The sequence below is a fragment of the Macaca mulatta genome, chromosome 3, assembly GCF_049350105.2.
Source record: "Macaca mulatta isolate MMU2019108-1 chromosome 3, T2T-MMU8v2.0, whole genome shotgun sequence".
NCBI lineage: Eukaryota > Metazoa > Chordata > Mammalia > Primates > Cercopithecidae > Macaca > Macaca mulatta.
Window position 1 is genome coordinate 139,224,616 of NC_133408.1, and position 22,496 is coordinate 139,247,111.

Sequence of the window (22,496 nt, forward strand, 5' to 3'; positions counted from 1 at the left end):
AGATAATTGTGTTTTTGTATGTATTTTATTAAAATATATTTATTAATAAAATATACATGCATATTTTATGTATTTGTATATAAATATATAGTCTAGATTATAGATGTTGACTGCAAATTAGTACATTTTTTTGACCTAGAAATAAAAACATAATCAGAGGGCTAGATTATGCTAACAGGAATATTAACTTTGGCACATACTAGAAATTAGCCCTCAATTCTAAGTTCACAATCAATTAAACACCACATTGAATGCTTAAACGCAGGTGTGGGCAAAGTAAAAAAAGAAAAATTACTTTGATGTGCTGATTTTTTCCTCTCTGTTCTTCTAGGCTCTGCTTTAAAATTCTCAATGGATTGTATCTCCTGGGCTTACCAATTCTCTGGCTTATTATTGGTTCTAGTCAAAAAATAAAAAGAAAAAAGAAAGAAAAGAAAAGGCACCAGCAGGAGATGAGAGGAAGAGAAGAAATCGACATCAGAGCATTTATTCCCTTAATCTCCTCCATTCAGGCCCACTGCTTGGCTCTGGATGCACTTTTGCTATGGTCTAATTTATGTCAGGAAGTTTTGTTTCCATAGCTACATGTCCTACCAGGACTGACAATATCATGGGACTTTTAGCTTGAAGGTAGTGGACTGATCATTCATACCAAAATTTCTGGCTCCTATTCAAAACTGACATTATAGATTATCAGTTTAAAACTAACATTGTAAAAAGTTTATAAAACAGATGTTAATACATAGCTGTATTAAGAGGGTAAAGAGGATAAAAGATCCTCACATTCAAGGCGAAGCAGTGAACAAAGCCTCCCACAAGTGCTAGACGTAAACTAATGGCATCACCAACAAGTATCTGCACTAAAAGGCCATGGTGTCAGCAGGTGGCCATAATCAAAGACACATGGTGAACACACGACTAAGAATAAGCCACCAACTGAGAAATGCCAGAAAGGGAAGCAACAAATGCAAGAAACAAAGAATTTATACTCAATAACATACAGATAATATATAAATACAAAACGAATTTGGAGTAGATATAGTTGCTATCTTCAAAGAGATAAGAGAAATACACTCACGATGCAGAAGTATATAATTATGGAACAAAAATTGACTGTTGTGGACATAGAACTTGGAGATCATAAAACTACCATTTTGTTTGAAATTAAGAATAATGGAAACTCATCATAGTTAAGTCAAATAACAAATTGAACCTAACTGAAGAACAAAATAGTGATCTGCAAGATTAAGGAATTCTACCTGGTGGCGGTACACAGACAGAGCTGATTCTCATTATTCACAGATTTCATATTTGGAAATTCATCTACTCACTAAAATTTATTTGTAATTCTAAATCAATACTCACAGCACACTTGCTGTCATTCACGGGCATGCAGAGTGTGGTGAAAAATTTGAGTTGGCAGATGCACATGTCCCAAGCTAGGTCAAACTAAGGTGATGCTGTCTTTTTTATTTCAGCTTTCATACAAAGACAAGGACAGAATGGAGGAGCAGGGGGCAGTACACTGCAGTGCAAGAAGCTCTGGCTCTAGGGTAAGTTGGCAGGAGTTTGGGTCCCAACTTTGGCACTTGTTGATGGGGTGACCTTAGACAAGTCATTGAACACTTCTGAATCTCATTTTCTCTTTTGTAAAGTAAAGAAAATAGAATCTTCCAGGATAAATTGTTTTTCAGGGTTTAAGTTTATAATCTAAGTGAGATTGCACCCTAGCAGCAATGGCTCAGTATTCCCTAATTCAATGTCACCAAAGACTTTCTAGAACACAACGACTGTGCATAATGCGTACCAACTCTAGAAATTATCAAAGAGAAGTTAAGAAGCATGAGGCATAAATCTAGAAGTTTAAACATGTACATGGAATACCAGATGAGGTCATAGAAAATATACTTAGAAATAATAGGAAATGCTACTATAATGGGTACTAATTTCTCAGAACTTTAGAAATATGATTCCACATACTGTAAAAACTCATATAATGCCAAGCAAAGTCAAAACAATTAAACAAGCAACAAATAAAATCTCACACCTGAACGAACACATTGTAGCTTTCACACATTAAGGATACAGTGAAATTTCTGAAGTCATAAGAGAAAAAGGGTAACACAATAAAGTGTAAATGACTCACATATTTTGAACCACATAATGTGATTGCAAATCAAAATTTATCTGGGAAATGAAAAGATGCCTCCAGCTTCTGCATGGAAAATAGATGTGAGTGAGGAGGGACAAAAACTGAAGTGACTTCATGAGTTTTTCTCTTTTTGGCAGTCTAGGAAATGATTTCAGGGTTGCTAAATTCAGTGTGGGAGGAGACCAAGAGAGATTCCTGCCCTTCACAAATTCAAAGGAGGTGCCTGCAGACCTGCAGTCAGTCACACATTTCTGGATCCTTCTCCAACATCTCCAGCCCACACTCACCACTCTCTCGGCCAAATTCCTGAATCTATTCTGTATTTCTTCTTCTCATTTATCCCCCACAGTGTCATCTTGTTGAACTCACATTAACAACTCTGTAAAATAGATGTCTATTAGAAAGAAAGAGGAACAGTGAAAACGGAAGATGGCATCTGTGAAAGAGAAAGAAGGAAAAAGAAAAAAAGAAATCAATTCAGGTCAACATATATGTCATCCTACTTGCTATACAGTTGTGAAGACCTATCCCTTTTATTTTTTCTCTAAGTAATAACATTCCAATAGTTTATGCAGTAAAGAGAAAATACATGTTCTTGCAAAGGAGTTCAAACAAATATTAAAATTTGTATTCATCAAAGCAAAGGCAATTCTCTTGGCAAGCATGGAAACATTAATTGTGCTTCTTAAGAAACCTTTTTACTTCTTTTTGCTCTCCTTTGGAGTTCACTCAATATATAACCGACAGATTACTCTTTGCAAATATTGCTAATTTGGGGCCACTTCCCTGTACAAGAAATTAAATTTATTGACAAGTATTTCCAGTATGGACTTTATGCTTTTATTCCTGGATTATTGTTTAGTCTTATCATACCTTAACAATAATCTAACCTTACTTCCAAGTAATTTTATTTCTTATAGCTCCCCTAAACAATATCCACTTTAGTCAGAATCTTAACTTCATCCCTTATTTTATTTATGTGTACAGGCATAGGATAATGTTGCATTATCTCCTCAGAATGATTTTTTCCTTCCCTCCGCTAAAGTCTGAACCATTGCAAGAACTCTTCCTTGTTAGTGATTATAGACTCTTGATGTCATGGAGTAAATGAAAAAAAAAAAAAAAGAGAATGATAGACCTGGCTTCTAGCATTTCAATAATTTATTGATCTCATGATTATTGAGGTTACCATCAATAGAGCAAACAATGAAATGACCCAACTGCTTTTCAAGTTCACTCTTATAAGGAATATAAGATGAATTTTTTCCCATTGTCATCAAAATTGAGCCCTCTGTAATTGCCTCTATAATCCTTCAGCTATAACAGAGTCAGCACTGGTCATCAAAACATTTACCCTTAGAGTTTCTGTATGCCAAGTGATCGTCAAGGCACTGGAGATTCATTCGTTATCAGGACATACACAATCCCTGCCCTTCTGGAGCTAAAATAGTGGAAAGACAGAGAATTAATACATAACCAAGATAATTTTCAGGTGATGAGTTATATCAAATAAACAGGATGCTATGGCAGAAAGTAAATCGGATAAAAGAGAGACAACTACAGGTTGAGTCATCAGGGCAGGTTTTCTGGTTGTACAACACGAGTTAAGGCCTGGCAAAAGAAGACACAGCATTTCTAGAACTTGAGAAAAAAGATTCCAAGTAGTGGTATCAAGAAGAACACAAACCTTGAGTTCAGAAGTACATTGATGTATCTGGGTAATAAGAGAGGTTCCAGTGTTGTTGCAGCAGAGTGTGGAAGGAAGAAAATGGTTTGAATTGAGGTTAGAAAGGAGACAGGGCTGAATTATGCAAAGCATAGTGGACCATGCTATGGAATTTAGATTTTATCCTAAGTAAAATGAGAGGCCACTGGAAAATTTTACCAGGAGGTTGGCTCTAATTGTCATGTCAAGCTTGCTCTGTTTCCTCCCTGGAGAAGAGAGAAGACAGCATACCTATTCTACTTTCTCCTCCTTCAGAGGTAGGTTCTGGAAAAAACATTATGAGTTTTGGAATAAATAAAGCAGCTTTTCATAACTACTAATGATGAGCAAAGCATTTCTAGATGGATCCATGTTCTCTAGACATCTTAGCATTAAGGATATTACCTGCAAAGTATTCCACATCTTAACATCAGTAGATCAAATGACTACCAAACATTTTTAAATTCTATATACAAACAGGGCAGAACTGAACGAAAAATCTTCTAAGACAAGAGAAAACTCAAGTTCCTACCAAGTGGGCCAGCTAATTGAATAAGGAAGTAGTAGGAGTGAAATAATGTTTAATTACAAAGGTACTAAGCAGTGCAATGTTGCCTTTAAGTGGAGAACACAGCATAGCTTCCCCAATTTTGATTTACTCCCTTTCATCTAGATGCCCTTTGCTTCTCAAAGTCTAAGTTGAACTCTACTTCTTTTATGAAGGTTTATCTTATGTTGAGCAAACACTATCATAAAGTGTAATCTTGTATTATTTTTATAATGTATCTAATTTTATTTTTAATCTCCCCACTAAAATGAAATTTCATTTAGAATAAGGACAAGAAGAGTGATGGGCAGCCAAGAAGGAATTTGGTAAATATTTGAGAGATCTGTTTGACATGAGTTGGTTGGACATACATTTTTAAATTAATTTGACTCACATTTTTAAAATATGAAAATATTCCAGTTTTAAGTCAATTATTTTTGTTTGTAGTACTACTCCTGAGAACTATGGCCATTACAAAAACCTAAGAATTAAAATGGAGAATTTTGACTATTTATTTTTGGCTTTAGACTGTGTCTGCCTTTGCAATGTACTGCTTCCAAACACAGATAGTATTCAATAAGAGTAAGATTGCATTCAGTCTGTTCAAATATGTTCAGAAAATTACAGAATCCTAGAAAGTAATAAGTAAGAAATACTGAATGACTGTATTTGGCAAGATATTGAGCACAAGGAATGAGAAGGTTCTAACTAGAAAATATATCAGATACGTAAGTCTTCATGTGAATGGGAGCAGAGATGGATTAAGGGCTGAGAAAAGTAGGTTCTACCATGAGTGGTTATTGAGCTCACCTGCATGTGATGAAAGCAGACCCAAATGAACTTTCCTGATGGAGCTCATAGTGGACATTTGACAGTTTTTTGGTTCTCTAGCATCCGCACTCCTACTTCCTATTCACAGCTTCTCTGCCTGTTGTCAAACCCCAGTTTGTGGAACCTTGATAAGGGGTACTGCCCAGCCCCATAAATACCAAAGGGGGTGATATTTCTCACTCCAAACCAACAGAGCCAGGAGAAAGCACATACTTTGGGATTAGTCAGTTTGACTTTGGGGCTCCTCAGACCATGAATCTTGATGATCTTAGTAGCAAGTTACGCTTATATTCCCTGAAGTGGCAGTCTAAGCCAGCCTCTTACTGCTGCATGAATCTTGTCATGCTCTTACTAGCTAGCCTTCTACAGCCCACTTGATCTTTGCTTGTTTACCAAACCAAATCATCTAGCCTGTCATAAATTTTGTGAACCTCCAATGTCCTTCTGATGAAATTATTATTATTAATGTTTTGCTTAGGATAGTCAGAGTTTGGTTCTAATACTTGAAACCAAGAAATATGACTAATATCAACATAAGAAATATTTAATCTTTTTTTTTCTCAATGTCCAATCTCCCTCCAACCCAATCCCAATTCCCCCTTCAGTGGAGTTTTCCTATATGTTTCCAATGTTTACTGTTTCCTGACTCCTAGACCCAAGCACTCACATGCCTTAATCTTCTTTTTCTTCCAACTTAGAACCTACTCTTAGACTACAAAATGATAAGGCGAAGACTGAAGCCTAAATTAGAGCAGCTATTCTTAAACTAAGTATCCTTGAGGTCTGATACATCTATGTTAAAAGTGTGGTTTCGGAGACATTAAGTAAAGCATGAGGAAAGCCCAATAATTTGCATTTTTTTTTGCAGGCTAATCAAAGGCCTTCTAAATAGAGTCAAGGAACTAGTGTTACATTTGCGGAATGTACTTGTCTCCATTTGACTTTGAAGGAAAAGATCTGACAACCAGCATTTGGATGGCTTTCTGTTTATTTTCTATTTCATTCCTATTGACCTCACAGATGGAGTTATTGATCAATATGTGACTTCTTTGGCCTTCAATGTACAGTTTGCTATTATTTGTGTGTGCCTTCTTGTGCATTTTGTGTTACCTTTTAAATCCTATTTATTTCATTAAAGTCTCTATCCTCATATAATCAATTTCAGAGCATTTTGCAAAGGTCAGTCTAGTCACTGCTTTACTGAGACAACATAAATCCCACTGTTCAAAGGAATCCTTTCTCTAAGCTTGGAGAATGGTAAACATCTGTCATCAGCAACCACTTACCAAAGAGTCTTGTTATTAGCTGAAAAATAAATGTTTACTGCTTCAAAATCTCATAACATAAATGTGCATTTCCTTTTACGCTATCAAAAATATTGACTACTGAGGATGAAGCACTTTCAAAGCAAATTGAATTAAATTAAAACTTTCCTCTGAGGCCAGGCACAGTGGCTCACTCCCAGCACTTTGGGAGGCCAAGGCGGGCAGATCATAAGGTCAGGAGATCGAGACCATCCTGGCTAACACGGTGAAACCCCATCTCTAAAAAAATATATAAAAATAGCTGGGCGTGGTGGTGGGCGCCTGTAGTCCCAGCTACTCGGGACGCTGAGGCAGGAGAATGGTGTGAACCCGGGAGGCGGAGCTTGCAGCAAGCTGAGATTGCACCACTGCACTCCAGCCTGGGTGGCAGAGCAAGACTCTGTGCCAAAAAAAAAAAAAAATTTCTCTGAAATAATCTTGTTTTTGCTATTCTGAGTAGAATTTCTGTGTAGAAGATGAAAAATTCAAAACATTTTTACTAAGATTCATATAGTTGTATTATTAGTTATATAATAAAAATGATCCTGGTTGGAAGGTAGAAATACAAGCCTCAATTCTAAAGCCTTTTTTAAATCTTACAATTTATACTTTTTCCATCTATTGGGTAAATATAATCCTACCTGGACTGTTTGTACAACTACATGAAAGTGTTCATTTAAGCTTAGTAAGCTACTAAAACCCTCCACAAACAGCAAATACCTGTAAACACTATATAAATATTGTCACAGAAAGAACACATAATGGCTTATATCGTTTATGTGTTTATTACTATTCTAAGCATTCGCATTGTGTATATGTGTGTGTAGAGAAAGAGAGAGGCACTAATTTAATACTCAAAAACATCCATGTTGTTGGATAAAATGAAACCCATATTATTGTCCCCCATTTTTTAGATGAGAAAGTTGAAGCACAGAGAAGATAAGTAACCTATCAAAGGTCTCAAAGATTCTTCACAGGCATTTTGCATGAATGCAGCAAGAACAAAAGATTTTCTTAAGTTAACATACTAATGTTCACAAATATTTTGGAATTGACTGTGGCATCTTGGTAGTGCCATGAGATGGTTTTTTTTTTTTCCTTATAAAGCTCAAGAAAATATATGCATTTTTTTTAACCCAGAGAAGTTTGCACTATTCTCACTTTCCTTCCACATCCTATAATTCTAAGATGATTGCCTGCCTTTACGCAGATAGCAAAAATAGCCAACTGGAATGCCATGTAATCGCTGGAATTTTAATTGGCTGGGAAAGAAGAGTATAAAATAGTATTATAGTCAGAGCCAGCCTAGATTTTAAAGCAGTGACTATTTAAGTTTGTGATTTATGAGACTCCTCTGCAACGTGTGCTCCTTCTTCAGAATTCTTCACTAGAGAACTACAGCCCTATATCCTTTCTTAGGTAGTCTAAAATTCCCATCAGTAATATCACTTCAATATTATATCATTTTTTAAATTAAATTTATTCTGGTAATAGATATGAAAGTCATCAAGTTTGTTGTGTAATACTATAAATTATTGATGAACATTAACCATGAAATTACACCACCAATAATTTTGTGCCAAATTAGATACTATTGCTCACTAGATGATCATACACATTTAGGAAAGCTTAAACAATAGTTAATGTTATAAAATTTGATGTACTCGTGTCATATGTTTCTTAAAATTAGAAAAAGGCTGCCACTACTGAATGAGTTCCAAGAATACTAAAGTTCAATGGAGGATCTTTTGAGTTCCAAGCAGTAGGTACAAAGTGTCTAAAATGGGGACAGAAGAGAGCCCTACCACCTTTCCCTTTATTGAAAACTCATCTACAAGGATGTCTCTATATGCATTGTAAGTTTATACTTGCTAAACATGGAGAACCTGGTTTCAAGTTTATGAGACCCAATAGGTCATTCCTAAAGGGTAATAAAACAGGAAGTGGATGGAGTAGGACAGCTACATGAAGGTCTACAAGCAAGAGATGCCAACCTCCTCTGGGTGCTGAAATGAAGACCTCTGGTCCTTGACTCCCTCAGCACAGGGAAGTCAATGTGAGGGAGTAGGACCAAATCCAGGAGAAAGAGCTACACTGAAATGGGATGGGTCCCAAACCCAGGAAATCTGACAATGCTAGGAAAGTCAAATAATTGCCACTTTGGGATAGCTATATATGAGGCATTTAATTTGTGCCAGTTTCTTTGCTAAGAACTTAGTTCTCATGGACTATCTTTCCATGTGGAAGCATTTTAGTTGGAGTAGCCAACCCAGTCTCTCCTTTCACTTATTGGACAAGAATGAATGACCCAACTAGTGAGTTTGTGAGCAGGAAATAACCTTGCTCAGCCCAAGCACATGGTATCTCTCATACTATTTCATACTGCTATTTAGTCTCTTCTCAACCATGTAGTAAATAATCTACTTCTACAGAGGATGCCTGAGGTATTTGACTCTGATCATGACTAGAAGTGTACATTTATTTCCAGAGAAAAAATATTAGAAAGCCTATGATGGCCACACATTGAGGTCATGTCAGGCAATTCAGTCTTTATCAGTAAATTTTCCATTTGTCCTTTCTGTCTTCTTTTTCACTTTGTCCTTTATTTGAGAGATGAAAGAGATGTGATTTATTTACTCCCTAAACCCCAACATGTGTCAATTCCTTTAATTCTGGTAATATTAGTAGGACTAGTGGTAGTAGTTTTCTATTGCTGCAATAACAAATTAACACAAACTCAGCACCTTTAAACCATGCAAAGTTATTATCACATAGTTTCTATAGGTCAGAAGCTCTATAGGTCACAGCATGTTTGGATTCTTTGCTTAGCCTCTAAGCAGGCTGAAATGGATGGTTCTGCAGGTCTCCCTTGAGGCTGAGGGTCCTCTACCAAGATAACTGATTGTTGCCAGAATTTATTCCTTCTTTTGATTCCCATGCAGCCCTCTTCATCTTCAAGTCAGCAACAGCACACCGAACCTTACTCATGACCCGAATCTCTCGAACTTGCTCTTCTTCCTTCCTCTTCTACTTTGAAGGTCTCATATGAGTAGAATGGGTGAAGCTAGACAATTCAGCATAATCTCCCAATCTTAAACTCAACATATTAGTAACCTTAATTACATCCTGAAAGTTTCTTATGTCATGTAAAGTAACACATTTATGGCTGTAACATAAGGGAGCAATGATCATAAGGACCAGGATTCTGCTTACCACAGTTACAGAATAACATTTTCATTTAAGAAATAAGAAAGTTGAGATTCAGAAAAGAAAACTCACCAGAAATCACACAGATAGTAAATGACAAAGCTAAAATTAAAGGACAAAGGCATTTGAGTCTAGGCTCAGTGTTTCCCATGACCCTGAAATTCTTTCTTCCATGCTCATTGTTCAGTTTGGATAATTGATGCAGTTTATTTCTAATCAAACGCAGCTTGTGGATGACATTTTTCTATGTAACAGGGAAGAGAAAGACATGCTTACTGTACTTCATAGGCCCCCTCTCTTTTCTTCATGTTGATTTTTCTGTGTTAGGTCCCATCACACAAACTTTCCCCCTTCCTCACAAAGGAGAAAGGGTTAGGGAAAGAATAAAGGATAAATTTAAAAAACAAGGAAATATGAGGCAGAGGTACAACAGGGGACAGTGAGGGAGAGAGACAGCAGAAAAAGCTAAGAGAAGAAAAGGATCAGGCAGAAATAATACTGAAGTACTCAGAACTAAAGACTCAGCGTATAAACTGGTTTATATCCGGAGGGATTAGTTTAAAATGTGTCCTAGTACTGGTTGTTCTAACATGACTTCATGACTTGGGTTAACCACACCATTTCTTTTGTTGAGTTCTGATCAGGCAGAAAACAACTTCCTACAAATATCCTGTTGGTATTCCAAAGCAGAGCCTGCACATGTTGACTCCAAATAAAACATACAATTTAGAATCAAGCTACTTTAATATGGAAACAACTTGAGGCCGGAATTTCAGCTTGAGGTCAGTTCATCTCACTCTGCCCTACTTAACAGTGAGCTTCAATGCAATTATCTCTGTCCTTCTCTCCTATACCGTGTCCTCATCGCAACTTTTCTCTGTCCTTTCTCTTTCCAGCCCTCACAACTTATTTCTTTATTACACCTTTCCATTTTGTCTCCATAAACCTCTATTTCTTTTTTTTTTTTTTTTTTTTTTTGAGACAGAGTGTCGCTCTGTCGCCCAGGCTGGAGTGCAGTGGCCGGATCTCAGCTCACTGCAAGCTCCGCCTCCCAGGTTTACACCATTCTCCTGCCTCAGCCTCCCAAGTAGCTGGGAGAGTACAGGCGCCCGCCACCTCGCCCGGCTAATTTTTGTATTTTTTAGTAGAGACGGGGTTTCACCGTGTTAGCCAGGATGGTCTTGATCTCCTGACCTCGTGATCCGCCCGTCTCGGCCTCCCAAAGTGCTGGGATTACAGGCTTGAGCCACTGTGCCCGGCCTGTTAACCATTTTTTTAATAAAAACATAATGTTACCTTTGCCAGCAGATCCCTGTCAATTTCTTTCAGTACTTACCATATTTATACAAAATTAGTTCTGTCAGGAATACAAAAATATATTTTAAAAACCATAGTCATTGTCTTTGTAGATTAAATCTTGCCATTAGGTAGGACGGTAAATATGTAATGCCAATGTAATATGGTTAAAGGTGATAATAGATGATGTGTGCATAGGGTTGCTTATAGGAGTCTCTGAGAATCTTTTGTATTTCTGTGATATCAGTTGTAATATTGCCTTTGTCACTTCTAACTGTGCTTGTTTAGATCTCTTTCTTTTTCTTCGTTATTCTAGCTGGCAGCCTATCAATCTTATTTATGTTTTCAAAGAACGAACATTTGATTTCATTGATCTTTTGTATGAAGATTTTGCATCTCAATTTTCTTAATTTCCTCTCTAGTTTTTGTTATTTCTTCTTTTTTCTTTTTCTTTTTTCTTTTTTCTTTTTTTTTTTTTTTTGAGATGGAGTCTCCCTCTATCGCCCAAGCTGGAGTACAGTGGCGCAGTCTCCACTCACTGTAAGCTCAGCCTCCTGGGTTCACGCCCTTCTCCCACCTCAGCCTCCCGAGTAGCTGGGACTACAGGTGCCCGCGACCATGCCCGGCTAATTTTTTGTATTTTTAGTAGATACAGGGTTTCACCTTGTTAGACAGGATGCCTGACATCTGACCTCGTGATCTGCCCACGTCAGCCTCCCAAAGTGCTGGGATTACAGGCTGAGCCACTGCGCCCGGCCCCAGTTTTTGTTGTTTATTTTCTTCTGCTAGCTTTGGGGTTGGTTTTTTCTTTTTTTCCCTAGTTCCTTTAGGTGCAAAGTTACATTGTTCATTTGAGATATTTCTAACTTCTTGATGAAGGCAGTTAGGGTTATAAACTTTTAACACTGCTTTGGGGGCATCCCAGATATTTTGTTAAGTTCTATCCATATTTTCATTAATTTCAAAGTCTTTTTTATTTCTGCCTTAATGCTAATATTCACCCAGGAGTTATTCAGGTGTAAGTTGTTTCATTTCCATGTATTCATGTTGACATTGTTTAGTGCATTATTTGTCACATAGGATAATCTAAATATGTTACATGTGCTCTCTTGTATCATTCTCATCACAAATCTGTGAGAAAGAAACTCAGGCTCAAAGGGATTTAGTAAGTTGTCAAAGGGCTTACAGCTAATACACAGTGGAGCCTTTGACCTAAAGGATTCTAATTTCAGAACACATTCTGTTAACCAATATACTATACTATTTAAGCTATGCTTACTAGGATTTCTTCAAAGGTGAGCAACAACTAAAATCTCAGAGCTAAAAATAGATTGTCCAGACAAAGGTCAGAGATAAATAGAAACAGTAGAAATTGAGAAGTGGTGAGAAATAGGCTGTAGGGAATAAGGAGTGGCAAGATAATAAAGAGACTGAAAATTCCACAAGAAGTTTGAATTTCAGAATAATAGTAAGGGGCGCCAATTAGAAGGCTGTTGACATAGTCTGATCAAAGATGGGCAAATGAAGTAAAGGAAAGTAAATAGACTTGAGGTAAAATCAGCTGCACTTGGTGAAACAGAATATTGAATTTGAGAACGAGAGTGAGCAAGGAAGTCTCCCAGGTTTCTAGTTAAAGTAATCGTTGGAAGGTGATGACTTTTACCAAGATAGAAAACCTGAAAAGATGAGCCCATCTTTAACAAAAAAAGATAGTTTCCACTGTTGACATGTTGAGCCTAAATGTGGCTTTTCCAAATATCCAGAAAGCAAGATGCCTATTTAAGATACAATCAGTATAAACGTATAATCTATATTCAGGAGTCCTCATTACATGGACTGAAATTGATTCTACACAATTGTGTGATACTGGCTGGGAATGAGGAGAGCTTTGTAAAGAATCCCGAGAAAAACAACATCTAAGAAATACGCAGAGAAAGAGAACTAACAGCAGAGACAAAGCAGTGACTAGACAGAAAAACCAAGAGGTTATTGTGGCAAGGAAATGGTCTCAGGGAAGCCAGAAAAAGAGTGTTTCAAGATGAGACTAATGACCACGAAACCTAATGTTGGGATGAAGACAAGTAAGATAAAAATCTAAAAAGTATTCATTGTCTTTGGCAACAAGACAGGCATAGATTCGGTGGATCAGTGAAGTAGTGGAGGAGACTGGCATGCTCCACCCAGATCTCTACAGGGCCCAAACAACCATCCGCAGCTGCTATGAATATCCGTTATTAGTCCTCAGCTGTGTCCCTCAGTGAGAATTGCCTTCAGCCAACAGAGGACTTCTTGCCTAGAGTTATACCCTCCCCCGAGGATGGCCTGTGACCAAATACTTGCTGATGTGAGAATAAAAAGACCCCTCTTCTCTCAATTGGTGATAAGTCTGAAAAGCCATCTCAGTTTCATAGCTCTTATAGCTTTAGCTGAGATTGCAATTGTACTTGCAGTATGAGTCAATTTCTGCCTCTGCCCAATTCTACCTTCATCACTTTCTTACAAGTGAATCTTCCAAGGATAATTTCCAATAAACTTTCTGCTGACAATTTCTCATATCAGAGTCAATTTCAGGAAATTTAATCTAAGCTAGCTGGTACAAGAAGTAGTCCTACAAAGTAGACTCTAAATTGGGTTTTGGAGGTGGATCTCTCACTGGCAAGCTGGCAATGAGGACCCCATTACTGGTAGTAGTTATAGTATGGATAGCTCCTGCCATGCTATGATGGTACAATTGTTAAAACTTTCACTGATGGTGAGCTGGGATAGAATACCAGTAGAAAAGGATATGCTGACTAATGGAATATTTCTGACACTAGACAGGAATGAGTTAAAATACATTCTGAACTTGGGTGGCTATAGCTGATTATCATTGAAGAAAGATAAAGATGGGCTTGAGGTGAGAAATCACCAATTAAAGACAAAATATGAGAGTCAGAGGGACTCCTTGGCAAGTTTTATGAAAATCCTAATCTCCTAAAGCAGAGGGAGGAGAGGATCAGGCTCATGATTTATTTATAAGAGTAGAGGAACTTCAAAGAGCTTAAATTTTCAGCTCTGAAATTTTTTCTGTATACTGATAGAGCCCTAATAGGAAAAGCAGAGACCCTGGAAGGGATAAATGGTTTTGAATATCTTGAACTCTCAGAGTTCCATGAAACCATTGTGCCTGAAGATGTGGCGCATTCCTTCTTATTAAAAGATAGTGGCTGTCCCCCTTGCTTGAAGATGATGCAGAGGTGTCAAATACATCAGCAGTTCACAAAGCAGTGTTTGCCCTCTTTAAACTCTATTCCTACTTCCCTGGCAGGTGATCATACTAAGGGTTAAATCCAAGCAATGAACAAAGGAGAAGCCAGGTCCAAATGGGGAAAGAACCTAGAAAACTGCAGTTCTATTCAGGATCACTTACAACTTCCCTAGGGGATCATAGCTATTTGCTCAGGTAACTATGTATTGTGGAAAGATTTTCCAGATTTTCTGAAGGGTTGTCGGGGTAAGAATGGATTTTGAAACTGGAGACACAAAGCACCAGGATTCTCTCGCTCTCCCAGTTAGTATGGGTGCCTATAGGAGGAAAGGTAATAAATAAAGTCCTGGACAGGTCTGCCTCATACTTGGTCCACCGGGTCCACAGACCCATCTGATGGTTATTTCTCTGGTCCCTGTATTTGTTTTTGAAATGGACATACTTGATGATGGGCCCAACCCCTTATTTTGTTTGCTTGACATGTGAGGTGAAAGTTATCTTGATGGACTAGTGTGAATTGCCTTCAGCCCCTACCTTCAGCCCTGATAATAACTTTATTTAATTAAAAAAAATTGTCTCAGGAGGAACACCACCCCCAGAAATTTCAACAAGGCAGAGGTGATTATCCATATAATATACCCATTTAATTTGCAAAAATCAGATCAATCATTGTGGTTGCTAGTGGCTTGCCATAAACTTAATCAAATGGTAGTCTCAATTGCAGCTGTCAGCAAGGTATTTGCTGTGGCAGATTAACATAGCCTCTGGCACATACTATGTAGCCATTAACCTGGAAAATGCCTTCTTTCCCATTCTTATGAGAAGTAGGATGAGGAGTGGTTTGAATTCATGTGTAATGGACAACACACAATGGTCTTGTTTCAGGACACTGTTAGCTCTCCACTTGCCTATCAGAGTCTGAAGGAACTTTAACTATCTGGACATTTCACAGAGGTATTATTTTAATCTCATGGGATGAGCGAGCAGTAAACAGTATGTCAGAAACTTAATAGATTCTTGCACGCCATCGGGTGGTAGATACACACTACAATGTTAACAAACTGTCAAATCGGTAAAGTTTTTTAGGGATCCAGTAATCTTGGGTGTGTGAGGACAAATAAAGGGCAACTGATTGCATCTTGCATCCCCCACAACTAAAAACAAAACAAAATCACCATGCTGAGTAGGTATTTTAGAGCTTTACTACTGGAAATACTGATTAACCTATTTACCACAGAGAGTGACATGAAAAATTGCCATATTTGAGTGGAGACAAGAACAAGAAAGAGTTTTCCAGGAAAGAACAAGTTTAGGCTACAGTGCGAACAACCCTGTCACTCAGGCCATACAACCTGGGAGTCTAGTGCTAGAGTTACCTGCAGTGGGATCAAACACTGTATGGATTTTACAGCAAGCCTAATAAATGAGGGCATCTGACACTAGGCCATCAAGTAACCACGTGGCTAGTGTTTTCCTCATGAGCATTATTCTGTCTAAATCACCAAGTCATAAAGGGCTCAAAAAAGCCCAGCAGCAATCCATTGCCAGGTGGAATTGGTACATCTGGAGTTGAGCATGACAGATCCAGAAAGCTGAATGCACAAGTAAACTGCATGACATGGGGCCGAGCTCCCCAGTCATCTGCCAGGGTTGAACAGCTTGTTTCCCTCTGCTTATGACTGCTGCCTCACAGGAAACCCCTATGGCAACTACTGAGAGAGGAAAAGGACAAACAGGATTAATAGATGGGTAAATTATTACGGTGGGCTCAAGCTAGAAGTGGATCCTTCTACACTATAATCTATCTCAAGCCTGGCCCTGCAAGTCATCGGTAATATAAACCAAAAATGAAATTCTGAACTCCAAAACCAAGTGAATGGACCCCTCCTCTCAGCAAGGGTATTCCAAAGTTAACCTGAAAAACTAGTTTGGGCCATGATGAGAAGGAGGAGCCAGACATGCCTCATTATACCCCCTTCCCTTTTGTAATTACTGATAGAAGAGACTCTTCAGGTCGGATAAGAAACATTTACAATCTATTGTCTCTGAAACCTGCTGCCTGGAGGCTTCATCTGAGTGATAAAGTCTTGGTCTCCACAACCCCTTATCATAATCCAGATATTCCTTTCTATTGATAATAACTCTCTCAACCAATTCCCAATCAGGAAATCTTTGACTCTACCTATGACCTGGAAGCCTCCACTTCCAGTTGCCCTGCCTTTTGGGACTAAACCAATGTACATCTCACATGTATTGATTGATGCATTACGCCTCCCTAAGATGTATAAAACCAAGTGGTGGCCCGTCCATCTTTGGCACATGTTCTTAGGACCTCCTGAGGAATGTGTCACAGGCCAGTGATCATTCATATTTGACTCAGAATAAATCTCTTCAACTATTTAGAGAGTCTAACTTTTTTCATCGACAGTGAGAGGAAAACTTCTGGATGGGCAGAGTTCCCAGTGATGGACCTGGTCAGCCATTTTGTATGGAACGAGAAACAGCTCGAGATAAGTGGCACAATCCTGAGATTGAGTGGCTCCTTAAATGTTGCATTCTAGGTGCCTCTCTTGCCTCAGTCTACTCCTGGTCCTCTCTGAGATCAAGGCATCCACTGCTCCTATGATATCCTGCCCAACTCAGAAGAAATCAGCTTGGTAGAGATAAACTGGCCTCTTTAAAAAATAAGAGAGAGAGAGAGAGAGAGAGAGAGAGAGAAAGGGGTCTTTCTGTGTTGCCCAGGCTGGAGTGCACTGACTGTTCACACATGTGATCTACCACTGATCAGCAGAGGAGTTCTGACCTGCTCCATTTCCAACATGAACTGGTTCACCCCTCCTTAGTTAACCTCGTGGTTGCCTGTTCCTGGGAGGTCCCCATAGTGATATTGAACTTAACCTGGACACCCAATTGGCATATCACACTACAGCCCAGAACTCAGGAACCCAAGCTATGCTCCTGGCCTCAGCCTCCCAAGCAGCTGGGACTCCAGGTGTGGACTACCACACCTGGCAGATTGGCTTCTTAAAAGCATAGCTGAGGGCCATCTTAGAAAGGATATGAGAATGGGCGTCACCCTCCAGGGTGTCACATACAGCCTAAATCAACAATCATCATATGGAGCTTTGTTTCCCAGAGGTAGAATTCAAGGGCTTGGGAACTGAAAGATTAAAGTTGGAGTGGCGCTGATAACCATTACTCCCAGTGATCCACTTGGAGGGAACTGGTGTTTTGTCCTATACGTTTTAGATTCTACATGTCTGGAAATTCTGGTTCCTATAACAGTACCATTGAATTTTAGACTACTACTGCTACTCAGTCTTCCAGAATCCTTGTGCCATGAAACCAGCAGGAAAGGAAAGGAGGCACCACCCTGGATAAGGTAATTGATATGGTCTTCAGGAGGAGGAAGGGCAGCTGCTACCAAATGAGGGCAGGATGGGATATGTTTGGGTTTCTTTGGTGCTGCCATGCCCAGTTTTAATCGTATGTAGGAAAATACATCTGCCATGGCCAGAGAATAGCAACCCCGGAGCTCAAACTGCTCAAGAATGATGGTGTGTGTGCAACACCTAATGAGGCAAACTTCCTAGATCAGCGGAAATGTGAGCTGAGGGAGAGGGAACCTCGAATGGATGGTACAGGAAGATGGTATCCGTTACAGTTTTGAAATCAGCTGCAGCAACAGAGGCTGTAGTTCATCCAACTGACACTTCTTTTCATAATTTCCCGGAAACAAGACTAATTAGGATCCCAGAAAGTTTTGCCCTGGTAGGAAGATAGTATTTAGGAAGGAGGTGGCTGTGAACCTCTCAAAGTTTAGTTGTAGTGCATACTATGTTGCTCATCCAGACCCTCTCTGTAGAGCCAATTACCTTATTCCTTCTCTGGGAATTGCCATCCACCAGAGGTAGGTGCCCCCATTTGCAGAACTGCCATGCAAGAGGCAGCCCAGGTCAAGGACTGTATGGTGAGGAGATTTGTCTTAATTGGAAGAATTCCAATCCTCCCTCACAGGATCAACTGAGGCCTCAGGAGGAAACACACTGGAGATCTCCTTCCCCCTGTTTAATCCTGCCTGCCTCATGTCCTTACAAGAGCATCTCCTGAGAGCATATCCAACAAACCCTTTGGCCCAAATTCTCTGTCTCAGAATCTGTCTCTAGGGACTGAGTCTAAGACATGGGGGCAAACAACAAGCTGCTATAAGCAGAAGTGACTGCAGGAGAAGCAGCTAAGACAGTAACAACAGGAAGCTGTTTCAGTCAACAAGAGGAAAGAAACATGGTGGAAGCTCCAAGAGCTAGAGGGGTTGAGAGAGGTTTTATTTCCTTATTGTTGGTTGCTTGTTGAAGATAGAAAAGGCTTAAGCATGCTTACATGTTGACGGAATGGAGAGGGAGGGACAGAAGATACAGAAAAATACATGAGAAAAATAAATAGTATGAGGTTACAGAGGGGACAGGAAGAGTGGGAATCAAAGGCTCAAGTGGAAAGTTAAGGCTTAACCTTACTTAGACGGGATGGCTTAAACATCTGACTTAATGTTTTGCAAATGGTTAGTCACTCATGTCAACACTATTCTTGACTAGTTTCTTCTTTCCCCACTTATATAAATTGCTACTTTGATCACAAACTAAATTATATATGCCTGAGTTTATTTTTAGGCTTGTCTATTTCATAACATCTTTATTCCACAACCAATAATAAATTGATAAAATTACCTTAGGTTTGTATGACATTTTGATCAATAGTTGGGTAAGACCTTCCTTCTCATTATCCTCTTCTTTTAAAATTTTACATTTATTTTCTATATATCACATACTTTTCTTTTTAAGTTTATTATCATGATGTTTTACTTTTACTTGCTATTCAAAATTATTCCACTACATTTTCAAGGTTTTGATTGTTGAGATGGGGGGATTAAAGGTTTTATTATTAATTGATCTTTTATTGATCCCCTTATGAAATTCAATGAGTTTTTACATTTGTTCATTTTGCGCATTTTTTTTAAAAAAAGTAATTTTTTACTTTTCAATAATTTATATTGAATTCGTTTCTCATTAACCTTATTATAAGAGTCAGAACCTACCATAATATTTTTCGAGATGGAGATTTGAGTACAGGAAGATTTGAGGGAATTGCTCTTGAAATCAACACCTGTGAGAAGGAAGAGAGGAAAACAGGACTGGGCAGCAGAAAAGATGGGTTGTTATGCAACCTCAGTAAAGTCCTTAGCAACTCACAAGGAGCTCTGAAGCTTAGACAGTCAATCCTTCAGAGTTTTGGCGAGTGGACCCAGATGACCAGTCACTGCATACTGCCTTGTCCCTAGAAGGGACTGTGACCTTGGGCCATGTGTCACTTCAAATGAGGCATTGCCTGAAGACAGCTGAAGATGGAGAGTTGTTGACCAGGCAGCACACCCGGCAACTTTCCAGGCAGCTGAGGAAATGTGTGTCACTCCTGAAGACGGATCCGGGTAGCACATCACAGCACTCACTGCACGTCATGCATTATAAATGAGGACACTTTTGCGATTATGCTTCTTCCCGTCTCAATTTTACCACTTTAGGGAGACGCTGCATAATTTTTGTTTTGGTCTTTTATAGAGAAATTATTATTTTTGTTATGTAGATTTATTTCAAGAATTGTAATTTCTATGTTATTTTCTGTAATGACAGTACATATTATTTTAGCATTATTTCCACGTTCTAATGATTACATTCACCACTGGTCTTCAGCACAGTGATTTCTAATTAATGAATTATATATATGTGTGTGTGCATCATGGATGGATGTCTTATTTAGTAGTACATGCTAAATATATTTCTTGAGTCCTTGCTCATTGGAAAATGTCTTTCTGATGCCTTAAGTTATTGTGACATTTCTGTGAAATAATTTTTTTCCTCATCATTCAGCAGATATCCCTCCATTGCTTTTTGTTATAAAATGCTACTGAGAAGATCCTAATTCCAGGGGAGTCATGAAAATGTACAAATAACCAACATTCCACAATCCAATATTTTAATATTGAATACTTAAGTGATCAATCGTTTATATTTATAAAACAAAAGGCTCATTATAAAATATTTGAGTGGAACTAAACTGTATAAAGTAAAAAGTTTAAGCCCCCTTTCTCCCTTTCCTGCCTCACCCCTAGACATACCCAATTCACAGTTTAAGGTCTGTCTCTCCATATTCATTTTTTAATCTTACAAGATGTGAGAAAACCATACATATTATGCTGCAATTTGCTTTGTTCACACAATGTAGCTATCCTAGGCACCCTTCTCTTCTAATACATATCATTTTTTTTGTTTTTGTTTTAGCATTAAAAGGTTTTAAATTTTAATGTGGTCACATCTATGTTTATTATTTTGTGATTTCTTCTACCTAAGCATTTCTAAATGCTTAAATGAAAGCTAAAATGTGTTTAGATATTGTAGCAATGTAGGGTGTTTATTTAATTTACTGAGAACAAAGAATATTGCATTTTTTAATCTCCCTAAACCATAACTAAGATAAGGACTCAAGAGAAAATTGAAAAGAACCTAGTGATTGAAAATCTTGTTCTGTGCTAATGTGATCATCTGGTTACCTTGGGCTATCCAAATCAATGACAGCTTCAATGTCCCTGTTTAGTTTCATTTGTAAAACTGAATCTTTTATCTCAGGATTATTCTCTGTTTTAATACCTGATTTTAAAAATGATGTCTGTATGAATGAAGGCCTGGCAGAAGTCAGTCAAGCTAAACAGAACCTTAATAATTTACTTCTTTCCACTCACTGGACGCTAATTGTGAACACTATGCTTCTTGCCTTAGCTGCTGTTTTCCTCTATGGTTACACCTTTAACATTCATTACTTTCTATGTCCTGAAATATTTTTCCTGCTTTCATTTTTGTCATTGCATATGAATGCATTCATTTACCTGGTGAATGTGAGACCTCTGTATATTCAGGTCAGCTTTCAGTTTTCTTTTCTCTCTTGTATTCTCACTTGAAGTATGCCTTATTCTGTGCATACTTTTTCTCTAACACAGATTTGCGGCCCTTCTTGCAATCTGTTTTTGCTTCCAATTCCTGTTCTGTCTACTGATCATTTATACATATAATAATAGTTTTCATATGTCCAGGTCTTTTGCAGGATTCTACATTTGGGTGCATTGTCAAAAGTGTAATACCTTTCTTCATTGGTCAGATTTCTTTTTGGCCTTGATTGAGTCTATATTACTCGTCATGTTGGTCAGTCCGGTCTCATCCGGATCACCTAATTCTAAAATTCTTTTCTCTCGTTTAAGTGTCTTATATTTTTTTTTCCATTTTCCAAACCCTCAGATCCTACTAGCCCTTTGACATTTGGAGTACGGTCAGGAATTAACTGACTTCCTTAGCTTGGGGCCAACTACGAAAACCTACCCGCACATTTGTGCTACGTTGTATATTGGTGACTGAACACCATTTTCCCTCTTCTAGCCTCCAGTCTAGCTCCAGCTGCACCCAAACATTGTAACAGCTAGAAGCCTGGGAACTGCATACACCAGAATCTCTACCAGGAGTTTCCAGTTTGGGTTCCACTAATCAGAAACACCTGCTTGAGATTTGGAAGAAAGAAAAGAAGTAGAGGGCATATTATTGTTCTTAGACAACAGGAGGCAGATTGTGGGTTTTGGCAGAGGTATTGCAGCAACTTGTAGGCACTTTCCTATTAATTATCTGCTTCAGGACAGCAACATCTAGCCCAATTGTTCTCAAAAGTGTCATCCTTGAAACATCAGCAGCATTGCCTGGGAACTTGGGAGAGATGCAAATTCTTGACCCCAGACCTACACATTCAGAAGCTCTGGAGTTGGATTCTAACATTCTAGGTTTCACAGATCCCCTTAGTTAATCCTATAGGTCAAAGTTGAGAACCACTGAAACATATTCCGATATAACAGATCATGACGGGGCTTTCAAATTGGGTGAGTTAACAAAATCACCAGGAGTGATTCTGAAAACTGGAGATTTGTGTATCCCACCGTATATCTTCCCATCAATAAGACTCTCCAAGAAAAGGGCCTATGAATGTGTATTTTTACAAGTGATTCTGATTCTTGGTCAAGTGCGGGAAGTGAGTCAAAGGTACTGCTCTAGGGTCTTCCATGCTTCTTGTTTAAACAACATTCCCTTTTCCTTAGAGTTGACAAAGGAAGAGAAAAAGCA